The sequence below is a fragment of the Bacillus rossius genome, chromosome 10 (assembly GCF_032445375.1).
Source record: "Bacillus rossius redtenbacheri isolate Brsri chromosome 10, Brsri_v3, whole genome shotgun sequence".
NCBI lineage: Eukaryota > Metazoa > Arthropoda > Insecta > Phasmatodea > Bacillidae > Bacillus > Bacillus rossius.
The window spans coordinates 36,576,888-36,599,816 of NC_086337.1; positions in this window are offsets into that span (position 1 = coordinate 36,576,888).

Consider the following 22,929-nt stretch of genomic DNA (forward strand, 5'->3'; position numbering starts at 1 on the left):
CCATTTACTAACTGACTTGCAAATCACGTGATAATTTTGTTTACGAACAGTGACATCCAATCAAAGATGTACCTACAGAAACTGTTGATAGAACGACAGTGGCAAAAGGACAAATAGAAAATACTGGTACTAATTTTGAAAACAGTCAATTTTGAGGCAAGTTACGTGCCGCAGAACAACGGGAGAAATTGACACATAATTTCATTATTTCAACTACAACTTTAATGGTGATTACATAGGCCTTTTTAGAGCTTGCACACGACCTGTGAGTAACCGGTTCGTAATTGAATTAGTATGTACTAATCCTAGCTAATGAAATTACGCGATGCATCCCACGTATATTGGTAATGTTCGTAAATTAATATTTGAACTATCTGATAATTATTCCGTGACGCGACCAGCAGCCTGTAAAATCAATTATTCAATGTAATATGAATTAATTAAAAAAAATAGTAAGCAGTTTGCAAGATGTTTTTAATAGTATTAGTACATCCCTCACTTGTTACGATTTCTTTTTTTAAAGCAGGAATTAGCTGAAAAACTTAGTATCTGAACTGTTTCTTACCTTAATCCCAAAATTTATGATAAATATGAACAGTTTTCAACTCCCGCCAAAATGTCACCCAACACTGCTCTCAATGGCTGTTTTTCCATGCGTACGTTACAGAAATTATATATATATAATAATATATAATAAATATATATATAATAAATATATATATAAATTTCCCTTGTATGGGCACGACTTCTCTCATCTGTGCGGACGACCATACCATGCGTGGTTGTGAATCAGTACGTTTGAAATCATGACGGTCAAATCTTGTGCAGAAGACCCGTTTCCTATGTTTCCTATGTTTTAATTGTGAGACCACCATTGGTGGCAGTTTTCCTCGGATGTTTCCCAATTGTACCAACCGCTTCACTTCGAATTGCGAAAGATTCTCCCCCAAGGAAACCACATAAACGATTTTTTTTTTTTTTTTTTTTTTTTTTTTATCCTACGAGAGTTCTCCGCGCACAGCTTTCAGTGTTATTTCGGGTCGGGGTTATGACCTATAACCCGCGCTGGAACACCCAGGCGAATAAAAACACAGAAACCGCGTTATTTCAGGGAGAGAATGTGGACGTGTTTATTCCTCTTTCATTCAACCTTCGCCCGGAAGCTGATGTTGGAATCGCGATAGCGAGATTATTGTGAACATGCAATTTTCAACCACGCGACAAGCCAGAACAATCAACTGTACATGAAATATGACATGCCTTACATGAGCACTACGTATCTATATGACAGCCATCAATGTTTACAATTTTTTTTTCTTAATTGATGTGTTTTTTAGAGAGGAATTGTTCGGTCTGAATTTGATATTTGAAAAATCATTTTACGTGAACAACGAATTTACAAGATTTTCACAAACGAAAATGTAGTGAACTAACCTTTCAAATAATACGCTAAATATAATTGTAGTACCAACGTGCCAGTTAAACGATAATTCGAAAATAAATTTCTGGGGCTTATCCTAATTAAGACACTTCGCAACTCCACGTCCAAAAATTTGTTGGGAATTTTGTCGCGTCTGCGACTGCACTGGCTCTACAGATGGTTCGGGAACATTACTCAGTGCGCAGTTCGCTTCTGAAACATTGCGAGCCATCGCATCTAGTACAATAGCTGGAGCATGTAACATTAGAACGAATGTTTTCTTTATTCGTAAAATTCTTCAAGTATTTGCTTTTGTTCCCCCAAATTTATCGATGTGTTTTCAAAGCAAATTCTCAATCATTTATGAATATCTGTACGGGCTGTGTATTGCCAAACACAAAATACGTTAGCTACACACAGATCGTTGGAGAAGATGTAAGATAATATTATCATGCAAAAAATTTACAGTGCCAAAATACTGTGACTTTGTAAACACTATTTTTTTTTTTTAGGGAAAATATTAAATAAAATGCTGATTTGTGGTTGCATGATTAATTTATGTTGTGTTACTGTGATTTTTAGGATGAGTGAGTGATAGTACTTGTAAATTCCAGATTGGAGCCCAAAGTCAAATTCGGCACAAAACCTGGGACATTTAGAAGCACTGTGTGCATTCTTAATGTAGAAATTGAGTCTATTTATGCTTTTCTGCGCAGTTTGTAAAGCGAAATTATTATGCTATAGCCTAGCTAGTGAATTTGTATAGCTATATAGCCTATCTGCGTACAAAATTACACTATATCTTAGGTCAGACACAGATACTGGTACACACATATATTTAAAATCAACCGGTTCAGTTATGTTATCTCAGACAAGTTGGTACAAACTGTTCCCAACTGACAAAACTGGAAACTTGATTACAGTATTTTGTCAGCTCTGCAGTAGCTAACATGTTATGTCACAAAGCTGCAAAAACTACAATTCTCGTTTTTTTTCCTGCTTGATACTTAAACGTAATAATGTATAAGAACTACTTTTTCTTGGGGTTTATCTCTGGATCAGATTTCTTCAGGTGAATTGTGGCGTTTGAATTATAGCCTGTCGCGAAATCATTTCTCCCCCCCCCCCCCCCTTCCCGGTTTTTGATCATAACTGACAATTGTACCGTCTCGGCTGTGCGCAGACATTGACTGATGGCCCGCCTCGAAAGTTTTCTGCGGTGTTTTTGACCCGTGTCAATATGTGTTTGGCGCTATACTATACTGCTGCTAAACTTCTTCGGTGTGTTCTTACTGCTGGTGCCAGTACCCTTAATAGTACTCGTTTATTTATATATAGACCCTTTTGTTGTGTGTGTGTTGTCGGGACGATATACACTGGCTGTCATCTATTTTTCAAAATATATATATAGACATATATATATGTGTCAATGGTACTGTTATGCTCTTGTACTCTGACCCTTAGAAACATGCAAAAAAAAATGTTATTTATCATAAAACACACACTCTTGGACACAGGTAGCTAGGTAACATATATCAACACATAGGGATAGAATTCAGGTTTTTATTAATAATAAAAATTGCTATTCATCAGGGACAACTAACATATGTGTAGAGATAAAAATCAATATTAATATAATTAGATAAAAAAAATCACAGAAAAACAATCCTAACGATACTGAACATGACTCGTGGATATACGCTTATGTAAATTAAACATCAGGAAAATACGTAGCACACATGAATCGTTCACAAAAGTTCGTTAGTGTATGTTCAGAAAATAAATCAAATGATGTTTTTACGGACGCATTCTTACATACCAGAAAATGTTTGAAATCATAGCACAATTAATAATTAGTATGATTACTGTTTATGTTTATATTTGGGTTCGTATTTTCCTTGGCTTAACTCAGTTTATATGGTAGAGACACGAAACTTGTACTCCCATTTCACCTCTGGGTATCACAAAATAAAATAATAATTTAAATCTTGGAACTAATAATTCATGACGTAGTTCAGGATAATTGACACCTTTTACGTGAAAACTAATCAGTTTGTAGTCAAATCGGAGTTATTTACGACGAAATTACATACAGCTGGGTATGTCTATGGGCGATACAAAATACAAGATCTTTACTTACAGATTTTCACTCCTAATAACATATCCGTCAGAATATGCCCTTATAATCTTACACATTATTTATTTATACGTCGTTTAAGCTCATCCTGAGTGTCGGATGGCATAATCTAGCTAGCTATATTTCAAATTTAAAATAGGCCTCGCGCCTTTGCGTCGGCATCAGACGCCTTCATACAACCAACCTCTTAATTAATACGTTCTAGACGCCTCACATCTACAACACGGCCTCTCATTGGCCGAAACCAAAATCGGTTAGCGTAATTTACAATATAAATACCGTAAATAACACTTATTAATACAATTGAAAACACAAAAATGCGGTAAATTTAAAACGAAAATTTCCAACAATGAAAATTTCTTTAAGTAATACCCCGAATAAAATCATCGTTTATTCGTTAAGTTCATTAGTCCTTAGAGGGGTATACTCAATTGGCTGTCCATATAAGTCCATTTCAGGTCATAGAGCATAGCTCTCGTAGATATACATAATTAATAAAATATATTTAAATAACTTTTGCGGGCGAACAATATACAAATTAAATAATAAAATTTCATAATAATAATAATAACAATCAAAATAATAAGATTTTATAAATAATAATATCATTACATAAGTCATAACTTTCTGTGCATTATGAAAATAGTAACAGCACAGAATTGCCGCCCTTGTCAATCATATTGAACTGCAATCGTTGACCTGTTCAAAACAGTACAATGTGATTGGCAGTTTACCGTCTCTCTCGCACTATGTACAACGAATAGCCTTGTCGCCTAGCGGCGCGCGCACCACACATAAAAAAAAAACTTGGAGCGACCGAGCTCCTTCTTCTCCTTTTTTTTTTATTTCTTTTTTCTATCGTCCTTTCGACCGTTACACCAGACAATTCGCGCAATTTTAATCACTTTGCATCGTGTCGTCGCCGCTAGCAGACCTGCGCTCGAATGGTCCACGGGTTTTCCCGCGCAAAATCTTCTCTGCTGGACCTGCTACAGCTCTCCGACGGCGTCTACTCCCTTGAGCCGCTCCTGTTGAGAGGGACGTGGGAGGACATACTTACTGTAAGTAGCAATCTCATATGGCTATAACGGGTGTATGTACATGTGAGTCAACAATGTGACGTTCTCCAGGACACGTCACGGCAGTGGATCAACGTCCACCCGCGGTGCAAACGACATCGACGGCGGCGGCCGAGGAGGCATCGGGACAGCGCCCGACCTCAAAGCGGCCAACACCAACACCTGCTCCACACCAGACGTCGGCGGGTTTGGCGTGTGGCGGCTCGCAGTACCGGACACCACGGCTCCTAGCTCCGCGGCGAACATCTGCAGCGGCGGACTGCGGCTGCAGCTGCCGCCCTAACTCACGAACACGTGAGAGGCGGCGTCGGGACGTCTGCGGTGCTGCTCGTGTCGGCGGAACCGCCCCTTCTCACAAGGACGCACTCGTCGGGTCCCATCACTGATAGGTACACAGCCGTTGCGAACCGTATTGTGTACGTTTTAACTAACAAGTGTCCCGGTCTTTAAACAGTCTTAAAACTCTTCACTCATGTGTGAATCGTGCACTTGTAACGCACGAATGTCGGCAGGCTAAGACATCTTCTGTGCTTAACGTAGCCTATCCACAAGCCAGTTCAGTATAAACTAAATCTATTAAAACAAATAGTAACTAATGGGATCAAATAACATCAGATATTAAATAATAAGTATAGTAACTTAGGCTAAACATTCAATAACTTTCAAAGTGAAATTGTTACATCTTAACAATAGGTATCATTAGCTAGATAACATTCAAGCATAACTTTAACTAAACTTATTTTCATGTTAATGAAAGGGTTTGTGTACATCATTGTTAGGCATCCTTATGCCTTCAGGTTGTACCTGTTTTATTCTATGTACAATTTCATTATGCATCTCGTACATTTCCATAAGCATCATCTCACAATCTTTCATAAATTCATAATGTCTACAATTGATAAAATTAATAATTCTCACTAACATCTCATATCATATACATAAAATCATATTTACAATATCACTTCAAGGAACATTTCATATATTACATCATTAAAAGCATTTGTTTATGTTAGCAAACAAATCAACAATAGTTTTGATTTCGTTTAAGTACACGCATCATGTGTAACTTGTGCTTGGAAAGGGAACGCACAGTGTTTCCTTTTTTTTCTTTCTCTCTTTTATCGCAGCTTTTCGCTCGGCGAAGGCGGCCTTTCTTTTTCTTTTATTTTACTCGAGTGTCTGGTGAACTTTTATTTCTACCATTTCTCGCAAGGTAGTATTTTTTTTCTGTAATCAGCTGGGTTCTCATATAACGCAAACAGCTGTTTGGAAAGTGTATAGCAGTCTCCCTCTCATCTCAACCATTAGTTTCGTTTTCAGGCATCCGATGCGGGCTTCGCAGGATCCTGACTGTGTATTCATATCATTCAGAAATTTCTCTGATAGGAATTGTTTCTTGTTAAAATCACTTGAGATTCATGATCTCGATGAAAAGGATAATTCTATCCTGACAAATCTATGTGAAACAAAAAAAAAATGCTTTCATGATAGCTTGCAAAAAATTTTTCTTTTCTGGCTGGCTCAATTTTGCAGTAACTTAGTACTTGTTTATAATACAGACTGCTGACATTTACTGCAACAGTGTACTAAGTCCGCGACATAGTTGTTAGACATTGAGTTTTTCAGGTCTTCGTTTGACATCATATTCGCCTACTCGACGATTACAAACATAAACAAACAAAATCTCAAGTTCCACGTTGAATGAAATTAAAATCTTTTGTATAGTTTTTTTTTTTTCACAATAAATGTCACAGTCGTTCGTATATATCTCGTTATCATTTCATAAATATCATTATTTAAAATAACCAAATCAAGTTAATTTAAAGAAATAGCTTTCTAATACTGAGTGGATTTGTATGCGAAAGGAATGCATACTTTTCTACTCTGCATTCAGGGCAGAATGCAACCCTATGAGATCGTTTGCAAAGCCCTACTTCAATCATAGAATTCGTGTAAAACAAAAGTATTACATTTGCAAAAAAAAAGAATTTTTTTTTTTTTTTTATCTTCTTCTGCAGCAGTGTTTGATAACAGAAAATGATAAATCTCGGCGATTCTTAATAAATTCAGTGGTGTGTTGTGCTTCGGAAAAAATGGAGTAACCACATCAGTAATTCAAGGTAACCTTATTATTATTATTGTTATGCTAGTAGTTGCAAAGTGTTCATGTGCTTCTTAGATGCTTTGTAGAACAGTGCTCACCCATGTTTACACAGCTAGGCCATACTTCTCTCACACAAGTTAGTCGACAACACATAAGCTTGACATTTCTTTTTGCTAGTTAGTATGATAGTACTTACAGATAGGCGCATCTCATTACACAGATTCAGATATTACTGTTAGTGAACTTATACTCACACGAAGAATAATGCAGACCAACTGACAAACAATATTATACACATAATACACTATTAAATTCGAAGATTCATTACATCTGTGTGGGTGGCATTTCACTTCACCTCACTACAGGCAATAATAAGCGGGAATTGCACTTCCGCATCGACGCGACGATAATGTACCAAGCGGGTATCACACTTCCGCTACACATTAGGTACCTGTCAGTGGTTGCAATACGCCTCACATGGCGTATCAAATTACACAGTAACCATTTAATACCTTTCACATTTATACTGGTCAGGTCCTGGCTCTGACCTAGACATTCCGATTGCGCTCAGCTGTTATAGTACCTATACTCGTACTATACAGGTGTCTCACTAGCTTGTGTCGAACTTGTTCACTGGGACACAGGTTTCTTGTAGGCTCTCAACTGCGAAATATTATACCGGCCTACTGGTCGGCCTGTAGATGGGTCTTTCAGAGCATAACAGTTCTCTTGAACTATGTCAGTTATGACATATGGTCCGTCGAAAAGCAAAAATAATTTCCTGGTGACATTCTCCCATGCCTTGCTGACAGGAGATGTTTTCTTGAGCACAAGGTCGCCGAGATTAAATTTAGACAATTTGGATGCTGGTTTCCTTCTTCTTCGTACATCAGCTTCTGCTGTGAGCTTCATCCTTACGAATGCTTCCACTTCTTCTCCTGTGGGTAGTCTTGTCCTTTCGGGCTCCTTGTCACAATGGGGAATAAATTCAGGGTTGATCGCCGCCGATCTATCCAGGCTCAAAACTTCGCTAGGGGTTATTCCGATTGAGCTATGCACAGTATGATTAATAATGCACTCTACATAAGGCAATTTATCTCGCCATGACTGTTGCGAGTGGTGACACAATGTTCGTAGCAATCCGCCTATAGACTTCATGAGTCTTTCCACCGGATTACTCTGTGGATGTCTCACGCTTATAGTAGTCGGTGTTATACCTAGTTTTCGTACACCTTTCTGCCACAGGTCACTAGTGAACTGCGTACCTCGGTCAGACAACACAACTTTTGGCGTACCGATTTCGTCCACAAATGATTTCAATTTATTTAACACTGCTTTTGCAGTTGGGTTGACAATAGCATATAATTTGGAGAATTTAGTAAATACATCCTGCATTACAAATACATGTCTGACTCCTCCCTTCGATTGTGGTAAGGGTCCAAACAAGTCGACCGACACTAATTCCAGTGGCGTTGTCGGCAGGATGGGCTGTAGCACACCATGCAGGTGCTCTCCTGGCGGCTTCACCTTTTGACACAGATCACAACCACTTGTGACCTTGATTACACATCTGGGCATGTTAGGCCAGTACAACTGCCTCTTTAGTGCTTCTGTCACCTTCTTGCTTCCCACATGTCCGAGCGCTGTGTGGGTCTCCCAGGTGATTTGTTGTCGCAGATCAGCTGGTATCACTGGTTTCCAGTGATCTTCATACAATCCTGTTTTCCCAGACTTGGCGAACAGGGTGTTGTCGTTGGACAAACAGTAGTGTTGATGTATCCTGTGGTCATCTGGCTGCTTTTTGAGCTGGTCAGTGATCTTCTTGCAGTATTCGTCTGCCTTCTGTTTTTCATTCAGATTGCTCAAAATTTCTCTTAGCTTGGTGCCGTGTTGGAAAATCTTAGCAGATACAGGAGCAATTAAAAATTCCTTCGGATGAACTGAAGTTGAAGTTGCATTTTCCTGTAGCTCATGGATTCGACTGAGGTAGTCTGCTGCTGTATTATTCGATCCTTTGATGTGCTGTATCCTGATGTCATACTCTTGTAGTAAGAGAAACCATCTGGTTAACCGGCTGCCAAATAACTTTCCGGCCTTTAAGCAAGTTAATGCTTGGTGGTCAGTGAGTAACACAATAGTTTCTCCCAGTAGCAAATCTCTATATTTTTGCAGAGCCCACACTATTGCAAGAGCTTCTCGCTCTGTCACAGTATAGTTCCTTTCAGCTTGGTTTAGCGTACGACTAGCCAAGGCCACAGTCTTCTCCACTCCTCCATCTTCCTGGGCTAGCTTGCATCCCAAAGCGGTGTCTGATGCATCTGTGTACATGAAGAATTCCTTTCCTTGCGTGGGATGATAGACAACATGTTCAGTTAGGAACAGATTCTTCAAATTGGTGAAAGCTTGTTCATTTTCTGCGCTCCAAATCCATACTTGACCTTTCTTAAGTAGGGTAAACAAAGGAACTGCACACTGGGCTACTCTATTCGAATAATTTCTGTAGAATCCAATGATACCAAGGAAAGCTCTCAGCTGTTTTACATTCCTGGGAGTTGGAAAATCTTGAATACATTGTAATTTTTCTGGTGATGTCTTTATGCCTTCTGGTGTTAGTATGTGGCCTAGGAAAGGCAGTTCCTCCCTGCAGAATACTGATTTTCGGATTTTTACTGTCATGCCAGCCTCATGCAGTTTTTGTAGCACTGTGGCAACATGTTGGATGTGTTCTTCGAAGCTAGATGATGTGACTAGGATGTCGTCAACATAGGCCCTAGCGAATCCTTGGCATTCGGGTCCCAATGTTGCATCTAGGCATCTTGTAAAATCTGCCACCGCATTGCACAGTCCGAACGGCATGACTGTGAACACGTACTGTTGGTTTCGAAATAGGAATGAGGTGTATTGGCAGGAATTTGGTTCCAGTGGTATTTGCCAATACCCGGACGACAGGTCCATCGTAGTGAGGTATCTCACACCTTGGTACAGCCTTAAAATCTCAGATGTTTGCACCGGGCTCTCTCTGTCCTTCACAGTTATTTTGTTTAGTTCTCTGGCATCCAGACATAGTCTAACGGTGCCATCACGCTTGCCTACACATACAATCGGGTTGGCGTAGGGACTCGCTTCCCTCCTCACTACCTTCCAGTTGATCATCAGTTGCAGGTAGGCTGTTGCTTCCTGTATGTACTTCACTGGGATGGGGTAGGATTTTCGACGATATGGTGCATCTTCATCCACTCGAATTATGGCTTGGTAAAACTTGTTACGACCTGGCTTGTCAGTGAACACCTGTTGAAAACTCTTCAATAATTGGAACAGCTGTTGCAGCTGGTTGGGTGTCACACTTGCTGCACCTTGCAGTGACTGTCGAATGTCCGCCAATGAGGCTTGTAGCTGCTCGCTGGTCTGATTGCTGTAGATTCTCATGTGCATGGGTTCATCACATAGAATCCCCACAAAATTGTTCCTTACGTGCCACTTGCTGTTAAGGGATATAGGTTTGTCACTATCACTTGAGTGAATGACACATAACTTAAAGTCAATCACAACGCCAAATTGAGATAGGAAATCGGTTCCTATTATAAGAGGTTTCGCTAGGCCTTTCACTACTAAGGCAAACATCTCCTTAGGTTGGCCTAGGCCTCTTACTGATATCAACACCTGCCTGTTGACAACAGGGCTTGCTCTGGATGTTACCCCAATGATTTTCAGTGCTGGCACTGGCAGCTTGGGTAACTTCACTCCTTGCTGCTCGAGGTACTTTACCAAATCTTCACTAATGCAAGTGACCTCAGCGCCACTATCTATCAAGGCAGTTACTTCATGATCACAAATTTTTAGTGTCACTTGGGGACAAATGGCGTACACTTGAGGTATGGATTCTTCCTCATTTTCATGATACAAAAATTCTCTCTCGCTATCTCTTAACATTACTGTGCATAGAAACTTGTAGTAGCTGACACAACTGTACACTGGAGTTGTGTTATCCACCCCTGAGCCTGGATAGGGGTTTTCCGTTCGGGGCGATCGCACGGAAACCCTTTCTAGTTTAACGTGCCCGTGTTGGCACGTCCACCTGGAGCTGGTGATCTGGCTCCTTCTTGACGATTCCACTGTCGGTTCCCTGCTGCTTCAGACACAGCAGCTTTGAATTCTGCTGCCACCTGATTTGCTGGTCCCTGGTTGTAGTACGTCGTCTGCTGAGATGTAGACGGTGCAGCAAATGGTGGTGGGAATGCTGTCATCTGTGTGTTCCGGTTGTACGAGAGGTGGCTGTTCTGGGCATGGCCGCCACTCGTCTCGTGAGTCCTGGGGGCATAGTGATATGGCGGGCGGTAGTCCTCAGGTTTGCCGTTGTAGCGGGGCTCGTCGGTACGGCGGTACTTCTTGCAGTACTCCAGCTCGTCTTCTGACGATGCTCTCCGGCGGCGGTCTGCTGACTCCCTGGGTGGCCGTGACTCTGGCGAGAATGATCTTCGCTTGTTGTGTCGGTAGTCCCCCTGCCTCCGGCGGTGGTTTGCTTCGTCATCGCTGTGGTAATTCCTGGAGTTGGACCACCACGTCTTTCTCTTGTAATAGGGGGTCTTCCTGTAGCCTGTCTGGTATTGATCGTTCCGGCTAGGTCCTCCTCCTCTTGGCTGCCAGTTCATTGTGTTTACCGCTGCCTGTCTGAGCTCCTTGGGTTTTCCCTCGCGATTCTGCCAGTAGTTGTGGACTGGCTGTTGTCGGTGGGGCTGTGATACCCTCTCACTCTCCTCCTTGGTATTGGGTGCTCTGTCCATTTTCTCAAGTTTATCATAATTGAGAAGGCGCTCGCGGAACTCTGTCACATCACGGTACGGCAGGCCTGACAACTGCTTCTGATACTTGAGTGGAAGCTGCGTGAGGATGGCCGCGATGAATTCATCATCCGTCATGGGCTGATCCAAGTAGCGTGTCTTCTCAAACATTGCTGATAGATGCGCTTCCAAGGACGCGCACTTCCTTGGGTCATACTTCTCCGTGTGAAGCTGTGCACGGAGGTGACTCTGTATTCGGATGTTCCAATACTGGTTGTGGAACAGGGACTGGAACTGGGCGTAACTATGCGTTGATGCACTCAGCATCTCCCACCAGTAAAATGCCGGTCCTTTCAGGGCGCTGTTGAGACACTTCAGTATCTCTGTATCTCTCAAATGAAAGGTTGAGGTGTATTCCTCAAATCTTTTCAGAAAACGGATGGGGTTCTCTGTAGCTCTGCCAGCAAACGTGGGCATAGCTTCTGCCCAATGCTTAGCTGGATGGTGCATGAGCGTGGCCGCATCAATGTTGGATGGGCTCAATACAGGGGTTTCTCTGGGCAGATCCATTTGAACGGTAGGATGATTGTGGATGGGTAGCAGTGGAATTGTGTACATCTCACTGGGGTACGGTTGCCTGTCTACTGGGGCAGTCGGTACAGTTGACACAGGGGCTGTGTGTGACGGTACATGAGCTTGGCGGTCAGCTGACTCACTCCTGGGACTGGGGTGTACACTAAGGTGCTCGATTCTATCTCGTAGTGTGGCAGTAGCCACCTCCATGTCCTCCAGTCTATGTTCGAGATGCTGGAGATGTCCTCGCACCTCCTCCCTAGCACTAGCTTGTCCCTGGTGTTCATTTGAGATCATGTTTCGTATGGATGTTACATGAGTCTCCAGACTGTCCACACGACTACTGTTCTGTGATACCTGCTCAGATATCTGCTGGACCTGTTCGTGTTGCTGGGCCAGCCTAACCTCAATGCTGTGTTCCAGGCTCTTTAATCCTGAGTTGGTCTGATCCCTCAGCGCTCCCAACTCAGTCGTAAGCCTCCCCATTTGAGTATTGTTCTGTTCAAGTTTCGCATTGTTCTGCTCTAATTTCACATTTAGGGATGCATTATGATGCTCCATTTGAGTATTATTCTGCCGTAATAACTGCATGAGTGCTTCCAGTGTCACAGGTGATGTAGCAGTATTATCTGGCAATGGTGTGATGTTAGGGACAGTGGCCTCCCTTTCCTCCTGCTCCCCTGTTGCTGGTGACATGGGCCGCCCTAACCTCTCAGTCACGGTGGTAGAGTGATCACTAGGCCCCTCCACACAAGTGTTCCCTGGTGAACTCCCTGCTGATGATGTCGCCGTGTCACTTCCTGAATTCCCTGTGTTATCGCAGTCTTCACACATACTGTCATGCCTACTCCTGAGCGAGTATGTGGGGTGGTTGTGTGCCATGTTATTATAATGGATTAGATACACAATGCAGGATCAAATGACAACTTGAATTAAGGTGCGACAACTCAGTGTCAACACACTCGGGCCCCACGTTTATGTGCGCCACTTTCTATACTATACTGCTGCTAAACTTCTTCGGTGTGTTCTTACTGCTGGTGCCAGTACCCTTAATAGTACTCGTTTATTTATATATAGACCCTTTTGTTGTGTGTGTGTTGTCGGGACGATATACACTGGCTGTCATCTATTTTTCAAAATATATATATAGACATATATATATGTGTCAATGGTACTGTTATGCTCTTGTACTCTGACCCTTAGAAACATGCAAAAAAAAAATGTTATTTATCATAAAACACACACTCTTGGACACAGGTAGCTAGGTAACATATATCAACACATAGGGATAGAATTCAGGTTTTTATTAATAATAAAAATTGCTATTCATCAGGGACAACTAACATATGTGTAGAGATAAAAATCAATATTAATATAATTAGATAAAAAAAATCACAGAAAAACAATCCTAACGATACTGAACATGACTCGTGGATATACGCTTATGTAAATTAAACATCAGGAAAATACGTAGCACACATGAATCGTTCACAAAAGTTCGTTAGTGTATGTTCAGAAAATAAATCAAATGATGTTTTTACGGACGCATTCTTACATACCAGAAAATGTTTGAAATCATAGCACAATTAATAATTAGTATGATTACTGTTTATGTTTATATTTGGGTTCGTATTTTCCTTGGCTTAACTCAGTTTATATGGTAGAGACACGAAACTTGTACTCCCATTTCACCTCTGGGTATCACAAAATAAAATAATAATTTAAATCTTGGAACTAATAATTCATGACGTAGTTCAGGATAATTGACACCTTTTACGTGAAAACTAATCAGTTTGTAGTCAAATCGGAGTTATTTACGACGAAATTACATACAGCTGGGTATGTCTATGGGCGATACAAAATACAAGATCTTTACTTACAGATTTTCACTCCTAATAACATATCCGTCAGAATATGCCCTTATAATCTTACACATTATTTATTTATACGTCGTTTAAGCTCATCCTGAGTGTCGGATGGCATAATCTAGCTAGCTATATTTCAAATTTAAAATAGGCCTCGCGCCTTTGCGTCGGCATCAGACGCCTTCATACAACCAACCTCTTAATTAATACGTTCTAGACGCCTCACATCTACAACACGGCCTCTCATTGGCCGAAACCAAAATCGGTTAGCGTAATTTACAATATAAATACCGTAAATAACACTTATTAATACAATTGAAAACACAAAAATGCGGTAAATTTAAAACGAAAATTTCCAACAATGAAAATTTCTTTAAGTAATACCCCGAATAAAATCATCGTTTATTCGTTAAGTTCATTAGTCCTTAGAGGGGTATACTCAATTGGCTGTCCATATAAGTCCATTTCAGGTCATAGAGCATAGCTCTCGTAGATATACATAATTAATAAAATATATTTAAATAACTTTTGCGGGCGAACAATATACAAATTAAATAATAAAATTTCATAATAATAATAATAACAATCAAAATAATAAGATTTTATAAATAATAATATCATTACATAAGTCATAACTTTCTGTGCATTATGAAAATAGTAACAGCACAGCGCGGACGGTAGGAAACCCACGCGAGTAAAATATAGCCAGCTGCATCTCAGAAGTCACTGGCCGCACAAAGCTATGTTCGCTATGTTTGCTATGTTCGCTATGTTCGTTATGTTGGCGACATCGCCAGGTGTTCGGTTCCCGGCTGATTTTCTAAAGCGTCGCTGACTTTCGCGCATGTGCGGAATTTTGCTGTGCTTCAGCGTTTGCTTTTTATGAATTTTAATTTCTCTCATTATTGTACTTTAAATAGTCAATAAAACGGGAAATTTAATTGAAAGCTTACAAAAATATCCATGTTTATGTAATTAATCGTTGGAAGAATATAGAAGGCAGGGAATGCCGGAAAATGCCTGGGATTTAATTCCAAGGGGATGCTATCAAGCCGAGTTGAATTTATCCTGAAATAATTGAAAAAAAAAAAAATGGATTCGTCCTCACTAGCAACTGCTCGTTCAAATTTATTTTGTGGTTTTTATATTTAATTTATGAACTGAATTATTTATACGTTCACACGAATCCCACGGTATCCGTCTCTCCGACATCGCGAACTGGACCATCCTGCCTGGCCACTTGGCGCATTTCCAAAACAACTCAAACAAGACTTTGGATTTTTCCGAGGATACGCTGATGCAATAAGTACAAAAAAACACATGACGTGGATAGTAAAAAAAATATCGAAATAATTTTCTGAGAAAAACACTGATTGTTGGTAGCACTTATATTTTGGGAAAAATATTTTGACGGATATATTTGGGAGAAATATGTCGTTATGAATCGCTTTGCCAAATGCGTGGCTTTGACGGGTGAGAAAAAAATATGTATGTGGCTGTGTCATTGACACGGCCGTGTGTTGTACGTGAATACGTGTACGTAACAGGTAGTACTTTTCTATACAAAATATGAAATACGCTATTTTTTTTATTTCAACACCATATACATTCACCGTAACTATTTTATACTAATGTTTTATAAATGCAGACGATAGATTTTGACGAGAGCTGACTGTTGAAACTTAAATCAACGTCGTAGCTTCTCCGAGTTAAAAGGTTATACTAAATGGAAACCTCGAAACGCAGAAAAATAACCTAAAAATGGCGGCGCTTCCCCCTCCACCGTACGCGATGCGTCACAGTCGTCACTTAGCGTAACGAATTATTTGATCCTTTAGCTATCCAGTGGTGTCATTAAAATATATTTGGATGGAGATGATAGATATGTAGCTGCAACACTAAACTGAATCCCCCCAATTTTGTTATCATTCGTTTTTTTGAATTGCCTCCCACTATGGAAGCAATTAGATTTTTTTATTTTTTTTCCATCCTAACTAAAACTAAGTGTATTTTGGAGGGGTCCGGGTTAGGGAGGGACCTAGGTGCGTCTCAGGCCGAAGCCTATACGCCTAGTCATGCTGGGATTAGCCATGCAGGGAGAGGGTCGCATGCATCATGTGCTAGGAGGGGATTGGCCAGCCATGGCAACGATTGGCGCCATGACTAACTCCCCTCACTCTTAAAAATCTAGACTATAACTAGAGATAGGTTGGGCCCAGGTAAAACCTGCATAGACACAGGGAAAACCCTGGGCACATTCGTGCGGGATGCAATTTGGCATGCATTACGTGTAGGAATTTACAGGAGACAGAGGATGGTCTGGATTAAGTGTTGGACAGAGTAGAAAAGAGTCTACCATGCGGGGAGTTGGGCACTTGGACTCGTGGTCCGCTTTGATTTTTATTTGTACCTGGAATATTTGTCCAGGGACGCAAGCGCCCCTGGTGGTGAGTGGTTACACTGACCACTCACTCCGCCGTCAGTCAGCACCTAAAAAACTAAGAAAATTAAGACAGAAAAAAGATAAATGACTTACAAACTAGGCATTTCGTTACCTCGCGGTTTAATGTGGGTTTACGATTGAAAATTAAGAATTAAGAATTAAGACTTAGTCGTGTACTTACCATATGACTCTATGTAAACTAGTGGAATGGTTTATGATTGTCGTGTGTGAATTTTGACGGGTTGTGTGCGAACCATATGATGACTTAAGACTTAACAGAAATGGTTATATTTTATATTTTTCGTTAAGACTTAAGGGAAGAGACCAATCACAACAAACCGGAACCTTTCAGCCGGAAGTTTGTGTCTTGTTATTGTACCGAGCGAGGCAGTATTTTTGGTTATAATTCGTATATTTGTAATTTGTAATCATCATCCATTTCGAAAAATAGATATCCCATTTGTCAATAACCTATTTCAAACCTGCTTCTCCATTTCCAACAATGGCCGACCATGTGTTTTGTGCTGTGATTGGTTGGAATTAACGACTTCTATGCCAATCATAAACTGGAAAATGTAGTTTTGACTTATTCGTGTGCTCGATTTTAAGTTATAATTCTTAAGGAAATCAATCGTAAACCCAGCTTTACTCTCGGTTTGCCCTCGGGTGGCCTCGGGTGGCCTCGGGTGGCCTCGGGTGGCCTCGGGTGGCCTCGGCTTCGCGCTCCGACGGGGGATAACGGTGGCGAGTTTCCCCGAGCACGCCGTTCTGACGAGACCCCGCGCATCTGCCATCGGCGCGGATGCCGTTAGCGATTGTCGGGGGGAGAGTGAGCGAGAGAGAGAGAGACTGTCCTGCACGAACAGCGGAACTCCCTCGCGGCGTCGCGGGAGAAGGTAGGTAGGTCCCTGCTGCCTGGCGAGCCAGCAGGCGCCACACCCCCATTTAGCGATTAGTCGAATACTGTTCAGGTTGGGGAAGCCTTCATTTCACAGACGAGAGAGCCAAAACCCGAAGTTCATGCTTTTTTCCCGTATCTTAAATGTAGCCAGGGGCGCAACAACACAGGGGGGGGGGGGGGGGCAAGGGTATTTTGCCCCCCCCCCCCCTTCCTTCTGAAACCTTGAAGTGGGGGCAAACGGGGGGCAAAGAAAGTGCTGTGTAATCAATTTTTAGATAATAAAACTGCTTAAATAGCAACATTTTCCGCCTTGAAATACAAATTTTCCCGGGGGAGGACCCCCGGACCCCAAATAAGGGGGATCGATGATTCTTTATAAAATGGTATATTGCCCCCCCCCCCCCCCCCTTTTGGAAATGTAGTTGTTGCGCCCCTGAATGTAGCTATCCTAACCAAATCAACAATTCGCAATGTTTTAAAGTATTTATAATGTAGCTAACCTAACCTAATTGACCATTCTTTTATCAACACCGCCATAATTATTTACAATGAACAAAAAAATAAAAAAATACGAAGATGCACGATCGAGCGATTGGCTCTCTCGTCTGTGAAAAGGAGGCTTCCCGTTCAGGTTGACAGCAGTACTCGCCACAGATATATGTGTGTATCATCTAACCTGGTAGAAAAAGAGCAAATTCATCTGTTCTCGTGTTTGCAAATACACTTGTAATTTCCGAAACTCGGACGCAAAAAAAAAAAATCAGCGAAAGGATTCTTATAATAATGCCGAGTGTGATATACATAAATTGTGTTTTAAACTAGAGTTCTGGACACGAATCACACGTAGTTTCACTCAAATTATTTTCCGGACATTTATTTGATTGTCAGACATAAATTTTAAACTATATAATGAAACGGTTCCAATAAAAACGAGAAAAAAAAAACTTGAAAAAAAATATTAGACCCCGGCTTGACTGAATTTTAAGAAGGAATTTTATTAAAATGGTACCCAAATTGTAGAAATTCATTAAACCAGTTATAGTATTAAGTTTACCTTTGGCTTTGTGAACTTTGGTTCGCGCCATCCGTCACAGATGGCAGCACCGTGGTTACACATTTCCGTTCCATTCGACTTCCGTTCCATTCGTGAAATTACTCCTAACAAATGCCGTACACCGAGAGCAAAGATGTTACACAAAAAAAAAATGTTGGCTGTGTCGAGACATTTCGTTTTTTTTAAGTACTATAAACGTCGTGTAAATGGGAGGTTAAAAAAAAAAGGTAGTTGTTCCAATCAACTGATCACTGACGGTAATGCCTACACTTGTATCAGGCCGTATGACGTCCTCCATATTGGCTTTCTTCCTCTCCTTGCAGCCTGGTCTGTTCGGCACCGGAGAATGGCGCCTTTTCGAAATCGTTACAAGCTATTCTTCCCTCTAATCGAAGGTTTTTTTTTGCAATTCCGGTTGTAAAAATTATCATATGACTCGACAAATTAATTTTTTTCTCATTATTCTACGTGATTTCACCTCACAGTTGTATATCGCACACTTTTTAAAACTTTTCTGACGTAGTTAATAGCTTACCAAAAAAAAAATTGATTCGTATTGATTAACAGGTGTGTCTAATATGTAGTATATAGTTAGTATATGAGTCACCCGGAATCGAAATTTTGAGAAACTTGCCTAGGTCGTGGTGCGCTGTAAATATACAAAAACTGTTATAATGGCGCATGCGCAAACCCTTAAGCTGGACTCGTAATTCCACGACGGGCCCGACTCGCTCAGCAGCCAATGAAATACGAGGTCTCTTTGACGTCACCCCGACACAATACGCCACCCCGACGGCCCGCATGGAATAGATTCTGTTTCTAATTTTGTCGTTCGTGCTGCTCGACAGAAAGCTAAACGGTAACGGAAACCTTACAGAACTAAACTTCAACAATGTTTGCTTACTTGGTAAGTCTTTATGATGAAAAATGAAATTTCTTTTCACGTGTGGGTACACGTTAATATTTGTAGCTTGCCTTCATCTTTTCATATAAACGGATATCATCGTGTTTATGGACAATATAGTTATTGTAGATTGGTTAAGATTTAATTTAGGAATGGAAGAGTTCAGGCAAGATCTTTTAATTAATAATTTTCAATCTTATGGTATTCTGTACATGTATGACAATGGGTTGAAGGACTACAGAAATCTGCCTGAAAAAGAAAAAGCATGGGCGAAGATAGCATTTTCTTTTTCTCTTATATACTGTTTTTAGTGCATTCTGTACTACATTTTAGTGGAAGTATTTGGCTTGGAACGATTTACCGACAGCCAAATAAATCACCGGGTTAATTTTGTCGTGGTATTGTGACCCTACGCTATTAAATCTGTCGTGCTGGAGCAATGTACGGCGGTTTGTCGTGTTTGTCGTGTCGTGTTCGTCGTGGCATTGTAACTCCAGCTTTACCCTACTTACATGTCTGTGCATCTCGAATGTAACAAACCCGGTTTATGTGTTATAATGTTCCTATATACGTTACACTCTTCATTTTCAAACTGGCATCCCGATTTATAAGAAGTATTCACGTTAAAAATCACTGCCAGTAGCTGGGGAATAAACGAACGTGTTCATTTCACAGAATAAATGATATCGCGGAAGGGAATTGGCATACCGGCGTACAAAAAAAAGTGTTCGTGCTAGGTCATTCATGAGAGCATGGGCCATAGGACTGTATAAAAAAAAAGGCGTTGCGCCTGTCAGTGACGAATACAGGGTTCGTAAAAATGCCAGCAAAAAAAAAGGGTGGGGGGTTGTTTTCAGATTGAGGCCATTCATGCATTCAAGTGTGAAGTCGTTTTTTTTTGTCCAGCTGTTGGTCATTCCACTTGAGTCATCTAACTCATCAAACGAACACATGTCTGCGCTAGTGACTTTTGGTTGTCAGTATACCCTCCATTATTGCATTGGAAGGTGTTGGGAGTGATAGTTCTACAGCATGACAGGGCCTTACACTGTTAATAATGTATATTTACGAAGACAGCTGGTTACATACAGCAATACTGGCTTAGCCTAACTTTGACCGAGCTATGTTGGAACGCAATAGTTCGGTCCCTAAGGCGGCCAGAGGTTTTACTAATCCATGTAATTTTTTTTTTTTACCGCCTCACCAACACGACCACACGATTATATGAAATTTGCAAGAACACAAAAAGCTTTACGCTCGTGGGTCGCCATTTTGCTAAGGTGGCGCTGCAAGCGAGAAAACAATAACGCGCATGCGCTAATCTAAAACTTTTTTTAAAATTACTGTTTAATTGTGATCTTGAACCAACACTGTGCAACGCTTACAGTTGATACTATTAAATTGTATAAAAGTCCGACCGCTAGGATTTTCACGGAGGTTTCGTGGCCTCGATCGCCGAGGGAATTATTTCGGTAGAGGATTCGAAGTGCCAACTCGCAATTATTAAAGAGGCTACATATTGAGAACCAACTGGCGGAAAAGGCTGCGATTTCGTCCACAGCTTATTGGGCAAGGGAGCCCTCCTTCGATGCAATAAATCCCCCTCCCTCCCCCCCCCCCCCTCCAAAAAAAAACAACCACGTAACTGGGATATTCTTTTTTGGACATAGGCTACTGTATTGGGGTCCTGCATTGATCAATAAATAGCACAGGGCCCCCACAGACTTTATGGCCACTAGTATGACCAGTAGCGGATCCAGAGGGGGGGGGGGGGGCTAAGGGGCTCAAGCCCCCTCCAAAAGCATCTGGGCCCATTATTGTTTTAGTGTTTGCCTTGATAAAGCCTAGCCTCAGCTGGGTCAAGCCCCTCCCAAACCAAAATCCTGGATCCGCCACTGAGTGTGACCAACTCCACAAGGAGTGAAACCACGCGGTTCGGCCCCAGAAACCTGTAACGCGAGTGCGCTAACCTTCTGTCAGAGGAATGTCATTGTTCCGCAAGAACTGTGCCGCCGCGCCCATGGAAGGGGGGGGGGGGGGGCGGGGGGAGCATGCATTAGGGTTAAGTGCACATTTCTGTTCGGACCGCCTTCCTGACGACACGGAGGAGGTTTTTTATTTATTTTTTTTTATCTCGGAAGTAGGAATGGAGCGGTTACAGCTTTCTGCAGAGAAGCGACCTGGATTCCTGATTCCCACGGGTCGCGTTCGCCATCCGCAGCGCACGTCTATACGGGACCGATGCGGCCCGACAAACGACGAACCACTGCGAACGGTAATAGCAGGGCGTAAGTAGTAGCGTGTTTCCGTGGAGCGTGTGTTTTCTTCGGGGCAGTTCCCAGCCCGCATGCGCCGCGGCCCGTGATACATCTCAATTAGCCTGGTTAGGGATACTCAGTTTTGCGAAGTGAGGGGCATGGGAAAAAAACAAAACTGTATTTACCAAGGAATATAGAAGTAAACAGAGATTTCACTCCCAGGTAAAAAAAAAAAAAACGTGATTTCTCTATCTATATCTCTCTCTCAAATAATAAAAATGTGAGAGATTTCTTTGGGGGTGGGGCCGCCACAAACGTTTCTGGCACGTGAACTTTAAACAGCATGAAATCAAAAATAATTAGTTTCATCCCGAACGATATCACGATCTAGGTCGCTTTCAGAATTTCTCGGGTTTCAGGAATTTTGGGTCCCTACGTCATACATTCATACTTTTGAATAAAATACCGTCTAATTTGTATTTTCGTGTCTTGATAATCATAAGATTTTTATTAGAAACTAAAAGTTGTGTTTGTTGGTGGTCTTAAAGAATGTTAGGTTAAACTAGTTCTTTCACAATATTTCATATCCATCTTTGGTTCCCTTTGATCGCTACCCGATTTAATGCAATACACAAAAATTCACTTTAAAGAAAGTGATAGCTATAAATACTGCAAATACGCAAATAGGAATGTATTGTAGGTGCTTCAAAAAATCAACTTAAGCGTATAAAAATTAACATTAAATGTTGTTAATTTAAACATAAACGTTTACCGAGGTCTCCCGATTCCTTTAAATTTATGGGTTACCATTTATGTACCTAATAGTTATGCATCTTACGTATTATTTTTAATACGCCAGACGGGCATATGTATAACACCACGTTCTTTTGACGAGTGCAAATGATAAAATTTAAAACGAACTACCTGACGGTGTGTAACGTTTGTAGATTCGCACATTTATTTAAAAAAAAAAAATTGTGAAGTAGGTTCCTCAACACTTAAAAGTTGTACGGGTGAAATTAATCACATTAAGAAAGTAAAATTACAATTTGTTCAAAAGTCAAGTTACTAAAAATTATCTATAATTTAGCCTTGAATTTTGAATGGTATTCTGATGTTGGTACAGACGAATCGTTAGTGTACAATAAGCGCATCGTAGGCCCTATCTAGCGACAGCCCTCTGGTGTTTACTGAAATATGAGGATCACTCGTCGAATGGTACCCACCTTGCAACTTATTTTAATACGTTGGTGGAAGGGGGCGGATTCATTTTACAACAAACCTGTGTGATGACCGTGTGGTTGTGACGTCCATTTCACCTTCGTCCCGTGGAATCATTATGCCTTGGCAGGCATAGGAACGTTTCGGCTGTTGTTTGCCGTGACATTGCCTGTGCTCACGACTCCCAGTAGA